This window comes from Chiloscyllium plagiosum, unplaced genomic scaffold (assembly GCF_037043375.1).
Source record: "Chiloscyllium plagiosum isolate Xiang-an unplaced genomic scaffold, Cpla_swu_hap1 HiC_scaffold_53X, whole genome shotgun sequence".
Lineage (NCBI taxonomy): Eukaryota > Metazoa > Chordata > Chondrichthyes > Orectolobiformes > Hemiscylliidae > Chiloscyllium > Chiloscyllium plagiosum.
The window spans coordinates 23,919,103-23,927,748 of NW_028270191.1; the positions used below are offsets into that span (position 1 = coordinate 23,919,103).

Consider the following 8,646-nt stretch of genomic DNA (forward strand, 5'->3'; position numbering starts at 1 on the left):
AATTATTAGTTTCCAGATCTGTTCAAAATCTATCCCATTTATCTTGGTGGGCATGCTTAGTGTGAAGACAGGACTTTGTCATAACAAAAGCTGTACAGCAATCACTCCTACTTATACTGTTGTGGACAGATGCATCTACAACAGATAGATTGGTGAGGACAATGTCCAGTTGGTTTTCCCTTTAGTCATGGGACTTTATTGCCTGTCTCCAGTACCAATTTATCATCAAGGTGGCACAGAATGGTGGGCAGGAATCAGTTGGAGACTTCCTTCCCCATATTTGACCTAACCCTTCATGAGCTTCAGAGTCAATGTTGAGGGCTCCCAGGCAATTCTCTCCCAACTGTGCCACCGCAACTGCTGGGTCTGTCCTGCTGGTGGGACAGGACATATCCAGGGATAGGGATATACTGACTGAAACACATTTTACAATGTTGCTTGACTCGTCTGAGGGACCCTTGATGGTGTTAAGTTTCGAGGATGACCCATGGTTCCTATCCAAAGTAGGCCTGTTTCGTTTGTAAGCCGACAGAATGGATGCTGACTCTCATGTTTCTCATTCCTTAGCAGCCATTAAAGCTGCTGGACCCTGTTGTATCCTTGCCAATTATCCCCACATAGCACAATCTGCTCTCCTGGTTAGCCATCCAGAGCAGGAACTCTGATTGATTTCCCATTTCCCAGCCTAACAATACTACCAGCTTAATCAGGACAATTAGCCCCTGTCTTTAATAATGTCTTTAACCAGCTAACCTAAAACTGCTTGATTGAATCTAGCGCAGAGAATTCACCACATACCTTTAAGCTAAATAGTCATAGTTGTCTTCAGCAGCTGAAGAAATACTCTCATAAAACAGCGCAATTTTAAGAGCAAAATGAAAACAGATTGTGTTTTACCCACAGTGGGACAAAACCAGCCAGCGTGTGCTGTTATCTTCACAATGGGGATAAGTACCATAACATCCAGAGAGAAATAGCCTACACTTGGAGTGAGCCAGTAGCAATACTTTTTTCAAAAATATGCAATTCTGATTAATTTGAGCTGCAATTAAATCAGAATTTATGAAGGTTTAAACGGTAACCAGTATCAGGAACATTACTACCACCTACAGAAGTTACCATCAGCGGATTTTGGAGATATTATCGAGATTAATACGAGGACTTGGGAAATTAGCATGTCCCTTTTCGGAAATCTCACACGAATCGCTCTCGGATTGGGAGGCGCAGGGAGCCCTGGATTTCAGGCCTGTGACTTCATCGTAATATCGTGGGAAGAGCCTGAAGCCGGGTTAATGCCCCGGTTTCCAGGCAGTTAAACAGGTGAATCGCGGGGCTCTCAGGGAGTCCACGACTGCTTTCGGGTGGAGAGCCGGCAGTTCGGGTCAGGAGGAGATCAATGCTGGAAAGGTTTGGAGGTTGAAGTTAGGAGTGAACTCTGGGGTCTCAGCGATGGAGATTTGCTCGTTTTCACATGTGTGGTGTTTAGCTCTGGTTTCCCCAGAGCTCATCAGCTCAGACCCTCACTACCTCATAGAAAATCGAAATTATAGCAAGGGCCAGAGGCAGGCGGAAGACACTCATTTGTATATGCAAATGGACTAACATCCGCTTCAGTGTGGGTGAAGGATGCCCCTGGTTTATCAAGATGGTATCTGAACAGCTCAGGCCATTCCGGTGCCCAAACAGCATCCTTGGCATCCAAACTGATCCCAATCGTGCTGTTCACTTTGTGGTACAGACCAGCTTCTCCCCACTGCTATTCCACCTGACCCTCACAAACGTCGCAGTCAGACACCAGTTCCGAATAACCTGCTCCACTCCATGTACAGCTTGAGTTCCTTTTGCGAAACGCTGGGCTGAACTTTGCAAAGAGCGTTTTCAAAGTCCTTGTAGGTGGTAGGCTGTAATGGTGCGGTCAGACTGTGCCCCGGTCCTAATGCTGCCTGTTGACAGAGCTGGATCAGGTCACTCCCAGAATACCCCTCTGTGTGCTCAACAATGGAGCTAATTTCCCCATCACTGAGGCAGTGGTCTTGTTGAGACAAACCACAGATTAAAATTTGACGCCTTGCAATGTTGTCGGGCGGAGAGATGTAAAGTCGCTTTACAAAGTACCTGTGTATGGTCTCCTCTATATCATCTGGATGCCTGGTACCTCCAATGACGATAATATGGTCACTGCTCGAGTTCATCACACCTTCCACGTGAGACAAGAGTTTGGCTTTAATGGAGCTTAGATGGTTACTCTCTTCACCCGCTGTGTTAGAGAGCATGGCATCGAGCTCATTTATAAAGATAACAGATGGCTGGCGGGATCGGGCAATGAGAAACATAGTCTGCAAGATCATCTCTCCATCTCCCTTCCACTTGGAGATGAAAGCTGACCCACTGACCTTGAGGAAGGTCGCCCCGAGACAGGAGGCAATACACCTTGTGAGCATTGTTTTACGCCCACCGCGAGGGCCGAACAGCAAGATGCTTTTGGGTGGTCCGTTTCCACCGCTGTACGCACCAGGCCTCATCAGGGGCCACAACACGTGCTCTTCAATCACTGCTTTCGCAGTATCCAGCCCAGCAACATCACCCCAGTGGACTGGAGGACCACAGTCAACAATTTCATTTGTTACAAGGTTTAAAAGCTGGGAATCTAGGTTCTTCAACTGCTCCTCTAACCCACTACTTGCCAGAACCGGTTCGGCTCGCTGGAGCTGAAGCTGGTGACTAAATATGAGGCCACGGTCATTGGCCATTTCTCGATTTATTAATGTAGGGGTGAACTTCACAAGCGCCTCAGTTGATCTTGATTGCAGCGCATGTTTGTCACGGCTGTAGGGTGGAGGCATCATTCCTTTGCTTTCCTGGCCAATGTATTTACCAATAAGGTCATCCACAACTCCTTGTTTCCCCTTCAATTCGACAGGTAATGCCTCATCATTTCTGCCGAAGCCATTACCTTTCGGGTCATCAGGAACTACATCAGCTGGCAACTGGTAAGAACCTGAAGTAGTCCTTTGTTGTCCGTAACTGTACCTTCTGTATCGACCAGTACTCTCAGGCTCCTTCGCTGCTGCGGCTTTTCTCGAACCATTGTTGACGGGCGACACCGAGTCAGGAGTCACCTTGTGGCTTTGGTAATCATAGCCAGAGACGGTGGAAGGTCGTGCTGAGGGGGGAAGAGGGAAAGGAGCCGGAATGCCTGAGGGGACGTACGAAGATGGGAGATGTGCTCCAGCATAACCAGGGCCCATGCTTGGTTGGCATGGGTAACTATTTGAAGGGTACGTGTGCAGTGGGCTTGCTCCAGCTAAAGTTGACCTGTAAGACGGGACTATAGTGGGTGTGGGGTGCACTGGCTGCAGAAGGCTCGAGCTAGTTAAAGGTGAGGAATAAGAGGAAGGGGCTGCCAATGATGTTTGGCTGCAGTAACCTGAGGGTAAGTAAGTACCATTGTAACCTGATGAATATTCTGGAGATGTTCCAACTGGGACAAGGCTCGATTGATGACTCGGGAGAGTGGTGGGACCACATACATGACGTGGATAGCGAGATTCAGAGTGACTATTGGTTACGACAGAGGAGCCACTTATCCCTACACCGCCATCAACTGGTTGGAGAGTGGAATTAGTTCCTGTTCTACTGCCAGAAAGGCCCTCATGGATGGAGTTTACAGAATATGCATCATCTACACTCAGTGACATTTGCCAGGTATCATTTTCATTCTTTTGTTCATGAACTGGCCCAAAAGATGCCTCTGCGTAAGCATTTAGCTCAGGTCTCTCACAGGAAGAGTTCACAAGCCCAGAGTATTTCTCTGCAAACTTCTTGAGCAGATTGGAGGCAGACAGTGCAGAAATGTCATCATTCGCCCACACATGCTGGTGACGTTGCTGGCTGAGATTGTTATCGTCTGGTTTGGGTGCTGGAGAGGACGTCGTAAATGAGATGTCGAGGTACTGCTCTGGCTTCTGGGCATGCTCCGGTGTCCAATGCATTTTCCACAGGTCTGAAAGACAACAAAAGACGTTGTGACTGGGAGCTTCAAAGAGCAGAGCATTCAATTGGAACTGCCAGGTTATCCAGTTGCCTGACTGTCAGAGTTGGATGTCCCTAGGTACTTGCTTTACCCTGAATATGAAACTCCTTGGGTACTACCGATCAGGCACAGGAGCACACAGTTTCAGATATGAGCGCTATTTCGAGATGGAGGTGTTGTTCTCTCAATGTTCAGTGGCCAACCATCTACCTCACAGGGAACTGAATGACTACCGACAAGGAGAGTCCCAAATTAAGTTCAGCTAAGGGCAGGGCAGGTTATGACATGCAATGCACAATCTATTTACTCGACTTACATTTCCCTACGCTTTCTATCGATATAATTCAAAGGGTTTGGGGAGAAAATGGGAACAGGAGACTGAGTTAGATGACCAGCTATGACCGTGTTGAATGGTGGAATAGGCTCGAAAGGCCGAATGGCCAACTTCTGCTCCGAAGGCCCATAAGATATATGGCTGACATGTTTCGCAAAGCCATTCTCCCACCTTCTCCCTGTTCACCCTCGATCCCCTTTTCAATTAGGTGAAAGTGAGGACTGCAGATGCTGGAGATTAGAGTCGAGAGTGTGGCGCTGGAAAAGCACAGCAGGCCAGGAAGCATCCGAGGAGCAGGAGAATCCCCCTACAAGGGCTTTTGCCCGAAACGTCAATTCTCCTGCTCCTTGAATGCTACCTAACCTGCTGTACTTTTCCAGCAACACAGTCTCGACCTCTTTGGAATTAGCAACTTATCTATCGTTGTCTTAAAAACTATTTTTTTCTGCTTGAGTGTTATAATGTACCAAGACAGGGCTCATTGCTTGCAAAATATTCCGTTCAAAGGCCTAAGCTGATTGATTTTCAAAGTAACTGGCTCAGGGTCTAGGCTCTGGATTAGTGGTGCTGGAAAAGCACAGCAGTTCAGGCAGTAAAATCGATGTTTTGGGCAAAAGCCCTTCATCAGGAATAGAGGTATCATGCAGTAACCATATGTATGGACTGAGATTCCCTCCCCGACTTGAACAAATATTCTTCCAAAACTCATTGTTACTTTTTACAGCAATCCACCATCTTTCATTGTTTGGTCCAGCCCACAAGCTATTTAAAGATTAACCTTGATTCCAGGACTTGGAAGTTATTCCGAATCAAATTATTTTTACAATGCAAGAAGGATCAATGCACCCTGATATTTTTTTTATCCCAGATTAGTTTACAGTTTACTTCAGGGCCTCTCCAATAAACTTTTATTTTGAAATTTAAGGGGGTTGTATTTCTTGACTAGGTAATGTCACTGGACTGATGATCCAGAGGACCACATGGATGTTCAGGGGAGCCATGAGTTCAAATCCCACCATGGCCCCAGTGGAATTTAAATTCAATTCATGTAAAAACTAGCCTTTAGGGTGACTGTGACAACTTTCATCAATCGCCGTTAAAAAGCCGTATGGGTCACTTTAAGAAAGGAAATCTGCCTTCTTTACCTGGTCTGGCCTACATGTGACTCCAGACCCACAGCGATGTGGTTGACCCTTAAACTCTGAAACCAATGAGCCACTCAGTTCAAGGGGCAACTAGGGATAGGCAACAAATACTGGTCTTGTGAGTGATATCCACACCCCACGAAAGAATAAAAAGTGGTTATTATTTTCTAATTTCGTACTGCAGAATGCTAGCAAGCATTTAGTTATGCTAACTAACAACCATGTTCTGCAGACTATTTTTAAAGCAGAGCATTATAGATTTTTCCCCCAGTAAACCCACTCAGACACATCTCTGGTGTAGGTGAGATTTGAACCTGAAACTTATTATTTAGAAGTAAGGACAGTACCACCATGCCAGAACAGCCCAATAGCTTCAGTGATTGAATGTGACGGAAAGAGTAGCATTGGGCCATTAATCACTGATCGTTGGCAATGGACACGGCAGCAACATTTTGGGGATCAACTGAGCAACCCGGCTATAATTCGAAAATCCTTGGACCATAGTTATCCTCCGCTTGATAAAGTCAGCAAAACAGTGGCGATTGGCAAAGAAAAACGTCATAATAAAGGAAAGACTCGCATTTGCATAGCGCCTTGCGGACCTTTGGAATGTCCCAAAGTCTCTTGCAGCCAATGAAGTACCTTTGAAGTGTCGCCATTGTTGTAACCTAGGTGACGTGGAGGCCGATTTGCGCACAGCAAGATCCCGTGAGCAGCAATGAAATAAATGAAGCAACAATTCACCCATGGGTATTGTTAGTCTCAGGACTCCTCCCGATCCAAAACGTCTTCACAAACAGTCTGAAAAATACTTTGTAAAGTTTTCATGAAAAATACATGCGTAATTATACAGTGGTGAAATTTGCTGCAAGTCAAACCTGGTACTTGGCTGAAGTGAACAAGAGGTGAATCTCCTCACATCCTCTCAGATCACAGCTTGTCCATGGGACTTACTTCCTTGGTCCCTTGACCCTGTTCTCACCAGACTGATTATCCAACCTCCCTCCCTGGTCCCCATGCTAGCTGATATTGTAAATGACTGCTCTCTCTTCATCTTCCCCTTGCCAATGCTCCCCCTACACAACACCCCTTTCAAGCGTTTTCTCCATACCCCATCTACTAATCAATCTTTGACCCCTCTCCACAAGCAACCACTCCCTTCTCCAATCTCCCTTTCTCTGTCAGGTCCTTGACCATATTTGACCTTCTTGTGCAGCTTCTGGGAATTGGCTCTATTAGCTGCTGCCTTGGTGAACTGTCAATCCTGTCTACCTTTGAACACACTATCCTCCGCCTCCGCCGGATCTGCTCCCAGGAGGACCAGTTCCACCACAGAACACACCAGATGGCCTCCTTCTTTAGAGGCCGCAATTTCCCTTCCCACGTGGTTAAAGATGCCCTCCAACGCATCTCGTCTACATCCCGCACCTCCGCCCTCCGACCCCACCCCTCCAACCGTAACAAGGACAGAACGCCCGTGGTGCTCACCTTCCACCCTACCAACCTTCGCATAAACCAAATCATCCGCCGACATTTCCGCCACCTCCAAACGGACCCCACCACCAGGGATATATTTCCCTCCCCACCCCTTTCCTCCTTCCGCGAAGACCGTTCCCTCCGTGACTACCTGGTCAGGTCCACGCCCCCCCCTACAACCCATCCTCCAATCCTGGCACCTTCCCCTGCCACGGCAGGAATTGCAAAACCTGCGCCCACACCTCCTCCCTCACCTCTATCCAAGGCCCTAAAGGAGCCTTCCATATCCATCAAAGTTTTACCTGCTCATCCACTAATATCATTTATTGTATCCGTTGCTCCCGATGCGGTCTCCTCTACATTGGGGAGACCTGGCGCCTCCTAGCAGAGCGCTTTAGGGAACATCTCTGGGACACCCGCACCAATCAACCACACCGCCCTGTGGCCCAACATTTCAACTCCCCCTCCCACTCTGCCGAGGACATGGAGGTCCTGGACCTCCTTCACTGCCTCTCCCTCACCACCAGCCGCCTGGAGGAAGAACGCCTCATCTTCCGCCTCGGAACACTTCAACCCCAGGGCAACAATGTGGACTTCAACAGTTTCCTCATTTCCCCTTCCCCCACCTCACTCTAGTTCCAAACTTCCAGCTCAGCCCTGTCCCCATGACCCGTCCTACCTGCCTAACTTCTTTTCCACCTATCCACTCCACCCTCCTCCCTCACCTATCACCTCCATCCCCACCCCCATTCACCCATTGTACTCTTTGCTACCTTTCCCCACCCTCCCCTCTGACCTATCACCTCCATCCCCACCCACATTCACCTATTGTACTCTATGCTACTTTCTCCCCACCCCCACCCCCCCTCATTTATCTCTCCACTGCAGGCATCCTGCCTCTATTCCTGATGAAGGGCTTTTGCCCGAAATGTCGATTTTCCTGCTCCTCGGATGCTTCCTGATCTGCTGTGCTTTTCCAGCATCACTCTAATCCAGACAGGTGATGGGTAGGGACCAGGACATTTATCCTCAGCTTGCAAGATGCAGGCTGAACATCACGTTTTGACAGAAGCCTGACCACAGACTGGAATGAGAAGCAGCTTCATGACATGAAAAACCGTGCTCCGTACACATGAGACCCTGTGGGACCTGCCCTTACATTATTTCCAGGCCCAGTTAAGACAGCAATGAGGAAGTATTCCCTCTCGCTAACAGTCATTAGTCTTTGGAATTCTCTTCACTGGAGAGCAGAAGGGGCTGGATCATTGACTATTATTTCTATTTATACGGGTCCAGGCAGGAAGGAAAGTAGATTTAAGGTCACAGCATGGGCTTATTGGATGACAGAGTCAGCGATGAAGGCCAAATGGTCTCCTACTTCTGTTCTTTAATGATCTTATCATTCTTCCAAGATAAAGTCAGAAGCAGGGATAATCATGGGTGACTGAACAATGTCCAGGACCACTCACAACTCCTCAGGTACTGAAGCAATCCAGTAGTGCAATGAGCCTGGTATCTCTGGCTGAGGAACAGGGCAGCAGCACAGTGAGCCTGGTATCTCTGACTGAGGGACAGGGCAGCAGCACAGTGAGTCTGGTATCTCTGACAGAGGGACAGGGCAGCAGCACAGTGAGCCTGGTATCTCTGACTGAGGGACA

General features: G+C 47.9%; 1 pseudogene; it reads right to left on the reverse strand.

Moving 5' to 3' along the window:
• Window positions 1–1,787: 1,787 nt before the first annotated feature.
• LOC122543257 (fidgetin pseudogene) lies at window positions 1,788–3,992 on the reverse strand (annotated as a pseudogene).
• Between the last annotated feature and the right edge of the window lie 4,654 nt (window positions 3,993–8,646).